General features: G+C 35.5%; 1 long non-coding RNA gene across 1 annotated transcript in view; it reads right to left on the reverse strand.

Annotated features, from left to right (window-relative positions):
* Positions 1-7,256: 7,256 nt before the first annotated feature.
* Positions 7,257-9,410, reverse strand: part of LOC137636932 (uncharacterized) — a 2,341-nt gene continuing 187 nt past the window's right edge. The window contains exons 2-3 of the long non-coding RNA XR_011043302.1: positions 8,030-8,239; positions 7,257-7,553 (exon numbers count right to left, since the gene is read on the reverse strand). This is a non-coding gene — a long non-coding RNA (uncharacterized lncRNA). The remainder of the gene's footprint in view (positions 7,554-8,029; positions 8,240-9,410) is intronic.

The raw sequence follows: 9,410 nt of genomic DNA on the forward strand, positions 1-9,410 counted from the left end.
ATGTAGTTAAACTTTGTTTACGATTCCTGTACTTTCTTGAATCTTGTTGCTTACTCTCTATCTCTCTATAGATAGGTGCAAAGCTTCTTTAAGCTTATATTTATTATTATCATTAAGTTTATATTACCTTAAATAAATTAATATCGTAATGAGATTCTCAATCTTTACTTTTATTCCCTTCTACCTTGAAATTAGATAGGATAACACCTTGCTATCATCAGTTTTTGGCAACCAATTGTGGTCAGTTTAGACTTCTTAAATTCTTCTTTTATATGCATTGTTTTATTAAAGTTTTCATAGTTTATATAGGAAATATTTATTTTAATGTTACTCTTCTTAAAATATTTTATTTTTCCTTCTTTCCTTTCCTTACTGGGCTATTTTCCCTGTTGGGGCCCCTGGGCTTATAGCATTTTGCTTTTCCAACTAGGGTTGTAGTTAGCAAATAATAATAATAATAATAATAATAATAATAATAATAATAATAAAATGCAGCCAGATCCCTGCTAGGATTTTTCAGTGTACCTAATCTTATGTCTACATTCATTAGCTGTCCTAATTTATGGCATAAAAATAAATGTTCAGTAATATCTTCTTCATCTTTGCACAAGTCACACAAATTATCTTCATCCATTATAGAGCACACTATAATTTTTCATTTACGGCTGGCATAATTTCATAGCGTTGTTTATTGTTCAATCTACGTACACATGGAAGAACAATATAAAAATCAACCAATTTAGATTAAATGTGCATTATATTATGAATAAATGACCAATAGAACATCAAAATTTGATTTATAATCCATATGTAAGAGATCAGTTATTCCAGTGCAACAGGAAACAATTGTGTTGAAACGTGTATACATAATTATTTAAAAACACATTCATAGTACAGTATACATTAATGTATTTGCTTTTCTTCATACATTAATATATGTCTGAGATATTTAAAATAGGTTCCATAAGTCAGCATAGCATTTCATAAGCCCCAGTGTAAAGCTCGTCTAGTGGGAAGGTTGTGCCCTGTGATTGGTTGCTTTGATAATGACGTCATTAACTATCGAGCTCGTAATTGGTTCTTGACTCATGACGTCATTATTCATGGCTCTTATTGATTTTTGATTGATGACGTCATTATCCATAACTCATTGTATTTACTTAAATACAGAAAGGAGAAGGGTGCATGTATTATAAATGTAAGAATACTTATATCAAATGTCTTTTGATTAAACAAAAGTAGTTTAACAATTACTGTTTTCTGCGTATATGGTATTACAAAATATTCTCGCCTTATGCATTTATACCGGGAAATATCTGTTGTCTCATTGGCTGGTTGTATGTGACGTCAGACACTCGTATTCAAGTATAAAAAAACCTATACGTATTTTAGATTAATTAGAGCTTAAAAAATTAAATTTCACAAAAAATAATCTTAGTCATATTATTAATTTTAAAATAAAATAAACAAAGAATCTTATTAAAGGTCGTAAGTTAGATAAATAAGACATATTTGAAGGAATAATCGACTGAATTTCTGGCTACGATGTTTTATGCATGTGTTCGTTTGTGCGTGAAACGAAGGCAATAGCCAATCACAACTGAAGAAGATGTAGCCAATCAGAGGACTGGAATGTACCACCAAGAGTAACGGGGACTTATGAATTGCTGTTGGAGGAACCTGCCCAAATACCCGTAAATTTACATTAAAACGCTTATGAAAACAAAATAGGATGAAAAAAACGTCATTAGCTAGAGTGTTTACCCGAAATGGATCCCGTGAAGCCGATTTTTTCGTCAACAGCAGCTCATAAGTCGGAGGAACCCTCTCGCCTTATGCATTTTTAGCGGGAAATATCTGTCGTCTCATTGGCTGATACGTTCTCTGTTGTGATTGGTTGTAGTATGTGACGTCAGACAATAGTATTTTATGAATGGGTTCGTCTCGGTAGGAGTGAAGTATCTATACGTATTGCAGATAAATTAGGACTGATAAATTATAGTTTCCTGTAAAAATACACTTTAAATATATTTCCAAATATAATAGATAATAAATCTTGTTCGAATGCTTAAGCTGAATAAATACGTCTTTTTAGAAGAAATAATTAACTAGGTTTTGGCTACGATGTTTAACATGAGGTATGAATTTGTAAACAAATGTAACAAGCTAATCAGAGGGCTGGAATATCCCACCAAGAGGGAGTTCCTACGATCTATGGGCTGTTGTTCGAGAAACCAGTTACTTATTACATTAAAAGTTCAAACGCTTTGACACTATTCACTCTCTCGCCAAAAACACCCCATAAACTAGAGGAACCATCTCGCCTTATGTATATTTAGCGGGAAATATGTTGTCTTTTTGACGGATTCGTCCTCTGCTGTGATTGGTGGTTGCATGTGACGTCTACAATTGTATTTTTATGAATGAAATTACGTGTCAGGCCTAGGGGGAAATACCTATACGTATATCAGATGAATTAGGACTTGGACAATTAGATTTTACAAAATTAACCTTATAAAAGTTAATAATTCTTTAATTAAACTAATAAAGGCTCTTATTAAAGGCCGTAATACGTTTTAGTGACGTCATCAATTGTGGGATGCATTTTAAAGACTGCTTACATGACTGAATAATTTGCTGGTTTAAGGTGTTGAAAATCGCTAATGTTGAATATTCAATAGATAATATTATTATAAAGAGCTTAGATGGTGAAGGAACTACCCAACTTTAATTTGTGTTTTGTAGAATTTCAAATATAATTTGGTTACTTAAAGGAATAAATGACTGTTTTGATTACGATGTTTGTGTGTGTTTAGCTGTAGCATATAATTTAAGCAAACATTAAACAGATGATGAAACACTTGAATTAACTTATGATCTGAAAAATACTCCAGCTGGTGTTAAAATATTGACATTAGTATAATTTGATATTCAAATAAACTATATAGTTAAAATAGCGTGAATTAATGAGGTTAATAGTTTCTAATAACTAGAGGGAACTGAAATTTAGGAGTAAAAAGTTGCTGGGTTTCTTCATCAGGAACTCTAAAACTTGTAGAGATTAATGTCTCTCTTATATATACTAAAACATCTGGCCCAACGAGCTGTTTAAATTTAGTATAATTCATTATCTTTGTGAGCTATGAATGGGATGGTTTGAGACAATCTATGTGTCTACCTGTCGAGTCATTACCAGCCATTGTCTGGCCCTCTCTGGTCCTAGCTTGAGTGCTGTGACCATATGTATATATGATCAGTCTCTAGGGCATTGTCCCTTTCCCTTACCTCTATCACTATCTAAATATAAAGTTATAAACACAAAAATCCTATTGTAAGGACACTACTTATTTATTTGAATTCTCTTTTCGCCACACTGTGGTTTCCCATTTATATATATTCCGCTCTACCAGAGCTACATTTTGACATATGTATCATTTCATAACATGTTTCTGTTAACCCATAATTCATATATTTGTAAGTGTAAGAAAACACATATATTTTGGCGGGCACTTCAATCTGATTTGGCGCCAGCATTATCCTACCTTTCCGTCCGCACCTTGTAATATACTCCCGTGCACATTCGTGCACATACGGGCCAACCAAGGGAAAGGCCCGTGCCAACAACAAGTGTTGGCTTTAATACCCCAACAACAACAACAACAACGAATAAAGTAGCAGTTGATCTTGGTGACGCTTGTCTCACAGTCCTTACAACTGGTGACCCCGGAGTTGGAAGATGTCCAAGTATATTCTGGTATATCTGTTTTCAAGCAGCGTGTTCCCTATTGTCAGTTAATTTGCATAAAAAAATACTATTTCCTAATATAGAGTGCCACGATCTCTTCCCATTATGTAGAAACTACTTTGCTCCAAGGTTTTTTTTTTCGAATCCAGTCAGTCTGGTTTCAGTGAATATACATAGCCAGTTCATATTCTAAAAGAACTGACAAAGGCTTCTCTAAATTGCCATCCTAGTTCAATGTTGTTAAACTTTCCTCTGGATTTATCAACTTGATCTTATTTTCTTAGTAGATACTTGCACCCTTGTCACACTTGAAAAGGCTGCACTTTCAAGAGAACATTTCTACCATCTTTGAGTTCACTAAAGGACACTGATGTTTCTCCCTTTAATTCTCCCTTGTTGAAAACCTCGGTTAAATGCTTTTACAAGTATAGAATGAATTAAGGTTTGTATAATATTATACATGCACATATATAGGCGTATATGTTATTACGCTACTGGTAACAATGCTGAATCGATCTAAGAGACTGTGCGATAAGATTTTATATATAATAAAGGCGACAAAAACTAAAGGAAAAAAAACTTATTTATATTTTGAACAAGACTATCTATATGTTTAAATACTTTATATAAATCAATGTTTATCTTTTAAAAACTCTCCAAATCATCACAAAACTTAAAAACTGAAAAACGATTCTAATAGAGCAAAGTAATGACTTTAACCAAGTGCTGGGAGAGCAAATTACGAAAATACTTTTGAGAATTAAGTTGACCTTAACAGTTACAGATTAAGTTAATAAAAACAAATTCTAACTTACAAAGATTAAACTATAACAAAGAATAACAAAGTATAAACAACAACATTTCAATAAAATTACATGGTAAATTCATGAAAGCACATATTAGGGAACAAAAGGGATAAATGTTTAAGAATACTTTTAACACATCCCTCCAAGAGGAGACAGAACATTGTAGATCCAAATAAAGTGGTAGATTAGATTTTTGTGTACAGAAGCAAAAGTCAAAATCTGGAAGCATGTCAGCAATGAGGTTTAATATTACCTTTGATAAGCAATATCCCTATGTTATATTGCTGCAGGACCAAAAGGCTCAAGAGTTAATAGTTTTTTTTTTTTAATTTACTTACAAAAGACAATGGATTACAGTCAGAAAAACTAAAAAAAAAGAGATTGATTTGTCTAAACTTTATTTACAAGAGACAAAGATGATTTATATACGAATCAAGTTTTTCAAGAGCACGAGAGAGCCCAAGCCGCCTCTTCCACTGTAATTTAGGAACTGAGGCTTCAGGTTACTCGAATATATAATCTGGGGTCGTAAATCAGTCATCAGTCCGCATCAAAACTGCTCCTACAGCCACATCACTAGCTTCTACTTTGAGATAAACAGCTTGTCGGATTCAGACAGCCTTCAACATAGAAGGCTATTTTAATAGCTGGAAATGCACGTTGACAATCTTCTGCCCACTAGAGTAATTTTAATAGCTGGAAATGCACGTTGACAATCTTCTGCCCACTATAGTCATTTGAATAGCTGGAAATGCACGTTGACAATCTTCTGCCCACTAGAGTAATTTGAATAGCTGGAAATGCACATTGACAATCTTCTGTCCACTATAGTCATTTGAATAGCTGGAAATGCACGTTGACAATCTTCTGCCCACTAGAGTAATTTTAATAGCTGGAAATGCACGTTGGCAATCTTCTGTCCACTATAGTCATTTGAATAGCTGGAAATGCACGTTGACAATCTTCTGCCCACTAGAGTAATTTGAATAGCTGGAAATGCACGTTGGCAATCTTCTGCCCACTAGAGTAATTTGAATAGCTGGAAATGCACGTTGACAATCTTCTGTCCACTATAGTCATTTGAATAGCTGGAAATGCACGTTGACAATCTTCTGCTCACTAGAGTCATTTGAATAGCTGGAAATGCACGTTGACAATCTTCTGTCCACTATAGTCATTTTAATAGCTGGAAATGCACGTTGACAATCTTCTGCCCACTATAGTCATTTTAATAGCTGGAAATGCACGTTGACAATCTTCTGCCCACTAGAGTAATTTTAATAGCTGGAAATGCACGTTGACAATCTTCTGTCCACTATAGTCATTTGAATAGCTGGAAATGCACGTTGGCAATCTTCTGTCCACTATAGTCATTTGAATAGCTGGAAATGCACGTTGGCAATCTTCTGCCCACTATAGTCATTTTAATAGCTGGAAATGCACGTTGACAATCTTCTGTCCACTATAGTCATTTGAATAGCTGGAAATGCACGTTGACAATCTTCTGTCCACTATAGTCATTTGAATAGCTGGAAATGCACGTTGACAATCTTCTGTCCACTATAGTCATTTTAATAGCTGGAAATGCACGTTGACAATCTTCTGTCCACTATAGTCATTTTAATAGCTGGAAATGCACGTTGACAATCTTCTGTCCACTATAGTCATTTTAATAGCTGGAAATGCACGTTGACAATCTTCTGTCCACTATAGTCATTTGAATAGCTGGAAATGCACGTTGACAATCTTCTGCCCACTATAGTCATTTGAATAGCTGGAAATGCACGTTGACAATCTTCTGTCCACTATAGTCATTTGAATAGCTGGAAATGCACGTTGACAATCTTCTGTCCACTATAGTCATTTGAATAGCTGGAAATGCACGTTGACAATCTTCTGTCCACTATAGTCATTTGAATAGCTGGAAATGCACGTTGGCAATCTTCTGCCCACTATAGTCATTTTAATAGCTGGAAATGCACGTTGACAATCTTCTGTCCACTATAGTCATTTTAATAGCTGGAAATGCACGTTGACAATCTTCTGTCCACTATAGTCATTTGAATAGCTGGAAATGCACAATCTTCTGTCCACTATAGTCATTTGAATAGGTGGAAATGCACGTTGGCAATCTTCTGCCCACTATAGTCATTTGAATAGCTGGAAATGCACGTTGACAATCTTCTGTCCACTATAGTCATTTGAATAGCTGGAAATGCACGTTGACAATCTTCTGTCCACTATAGTCATTTTAATAGCTGGAAATGCACGTTGACAATCTTCTGTCCACTATAGTCATTTTAATAGCTGGAAATGCACGTTGACAATCTTCTGTCCACTATAGTCATTTTAATAGCTGGAAATGCACGTTGACAATCTTCTGTCCACTATAGTCATTTGAATAGCTGGAAATACACGTTGACAATCTTCTGTCCACTATAGTCATTTGAATAGCTGGAAATACACGTTGACAATCTTCTGTCCACTATAGTCATTTGAATAGCTGGAAATGCACGTTGACAATCTTCTGTCCACTATAGTCATTTTAATAGCTGGAAATGCACGTTGACAATCTTCTGTCCACTATAGTCATTTGAATAGCTGGAAATGCACGTTGACAATCTTCTGTCCACTATAGTCATTTTAATAGCTGGAAATGCACGTTGACAATCTTCTACCCACTAGAGTCAATCTTAGGGCTGGCGAGATTAATCAGAGGCACAGCAACCACCGAAAGAGTTCGGACAGAACTTAATAAAATCCAGCCATGCTAAATAGAGCACTGGACTGCCTTGTTTACGGGAGTAGGAAATCCTTTAATGCATGTAACTACCATCCTTGTGTGCAATCATTCCGCTCCCGACATCCATGACCAGAGTTACAAGACTTTCCCAATGGTAGTTTTCTGCCAGATTTCTAAGGCGAAGAAACAGGTCTCACGATCTCGAGATATTCTTTCCATGTATCGTCGTGGACCATTGTCATCGATGACAACATCTCATCTGAAACAGAACATTAAAAGGTTGAAAGGTTTCAACAGCATTTGTCATTTCAAAGGCGGAGAACAGTATTGAAATTGAACACATTACGTTAAAAGGTTGAAAGTTTTCAACAGTGTCACTTCAAAGGGGAAGAACAGTATTGTAATTGAACACATTACGTTAAAAGGTTGAAAGAATTCAACAGCATTTGTCATTTCAAAGGGGAAGAACAGTATTGTAATTGAACACTACGTTAAAATGTTTAAAGTTTTCAACAGCATTTGTCATTTCAAAGGGGAAGAACAGTATTTAAATTGAACTACAGATATAAAACCTTCCTAGCATTTTGTCAAGGGTACTTATATAGTATAATCTTTATGAAAATTATCAAAAAGATTAACATTTGCAAAAATAAAGATTCTTTTCAAAGGATTAGAGTCCTTATGGGTGGCAACAGAATTTAACTCCCGATAACCTTCAGAGACTCAAAGACTTACCTGGTTTTTTGGTAGAGGATGCTGGGGGAGGCCCATGATTTTATCACTTTTCTGCCAACCATTTCTTGACAAGAATAACGCGTTCCACAGATTCTTTTTTGTAAGTGGTATTCTGTAGGGTCTCTGACACTAGATTAGTCCCAGGTGTCAATACCCTAGTCCCAGGTGTCAATACCACATGTGAAGCAACAACTGATGGTAGGGGTACATCTGAAAAAGTAGTAATATCAGCCAGTGGTATTCTGTAGGGTCTCTGACACTAGATTAGTCCCAGGTGTCAATACCACATGCGAAGCAACAACTGATGGTAGGTACATCTGAAAAAAGTAGTAATATCAGCCAGTGGTATTCTGTAGGGTCTCTGACACTAGATTAGTCCCAGGTGTCAATACCACATGCGAAGCAACAACTGATGGTAGGGGTACATCTGAAAAAGTAGTAATATCAGCCAGTGGTATTCTGTAGGGTCTCTGACACTAGATTAGTCCCAGGTGTCAATACCACATGTGAAGCAACAACTGATGGTAGGGGTACATCTGAAAAAGTAGTAATATCAGCCAGTGGTATTCTGTAGGGTCTCTGACACTAGATTAGTCCCAGGTGTCAATACCACATGTGAAGCAACAACTGATGGTAGAGGTACATCTGAAAAAGTAATAATATCAGCCAGTGGTATTCTGTAGGGTATCTGACACTAGATTAGTCCCAGGTGTCAATACCACATGTGAAGCAACAACTGATGGTAGGGGCACATCTGAAAAAGTAGTAATATCAGCCAGTGGTATTCTGTAGGGTCTGACACTAGATTAGTCCCAGGTGTCAATACCACATGTGAAGCAACAACTGATGGTAGGGGTACATCTGAAAAAGTAGTAATATCAGCCAAGTATTTTCAAGCTGGGGACTGAATAATGCACGAAATGTCAGGCAAGATTATAAGTTACATATATAAAGTTAGCCTTTTAGGGTAGGAAGAATATCCCCTGTAATCACAATAGCCATAATTAACTGTCTGAATTTCCACTATCAATTCCATCCAATTTCTGGAGATACACATGAACTAACCTATGATTCTTAAGCCTACCAGGTGTGTAATATTATAATTACTTTCCATTAAGGTTTAACTGAATACCTCGTAAAATTGGCTCACTCAGTTCTCTTTACTTTACAAATATGTCAACCCGAGCTGATTTGACCCACATCAAAATACTAAGGTATGAACATGTTCTACACAAATTCGTCCTTACAAATTTCCGAATATTACTTCTATAGAATTCAGTGGTTAGCTTGTACGCCTTACAAGCTAACCTCACATTCATAATCGCAGCATTGTTGAAAAGTTAAGACCGAATAGGCAGTTCGCCCCTTACACTTCAAAACA

Source organism: Palaemon carinicauda, unplaced genomic scaffold, assembly GCF_036898095.1.
Source record: "Palaemon carinicauda isolate YSFRI2023 unplaced genomic scaffold, ASM3689809v2 scaffold449, whole genome shotgun sequence".
Classification (NCBI taxonomy): Eukaryota; Metazoa; Arthropoda; class Malacostraca; order Decapoda; family Palaemonidae; genus Palaemon; species Palaemon carinicauda.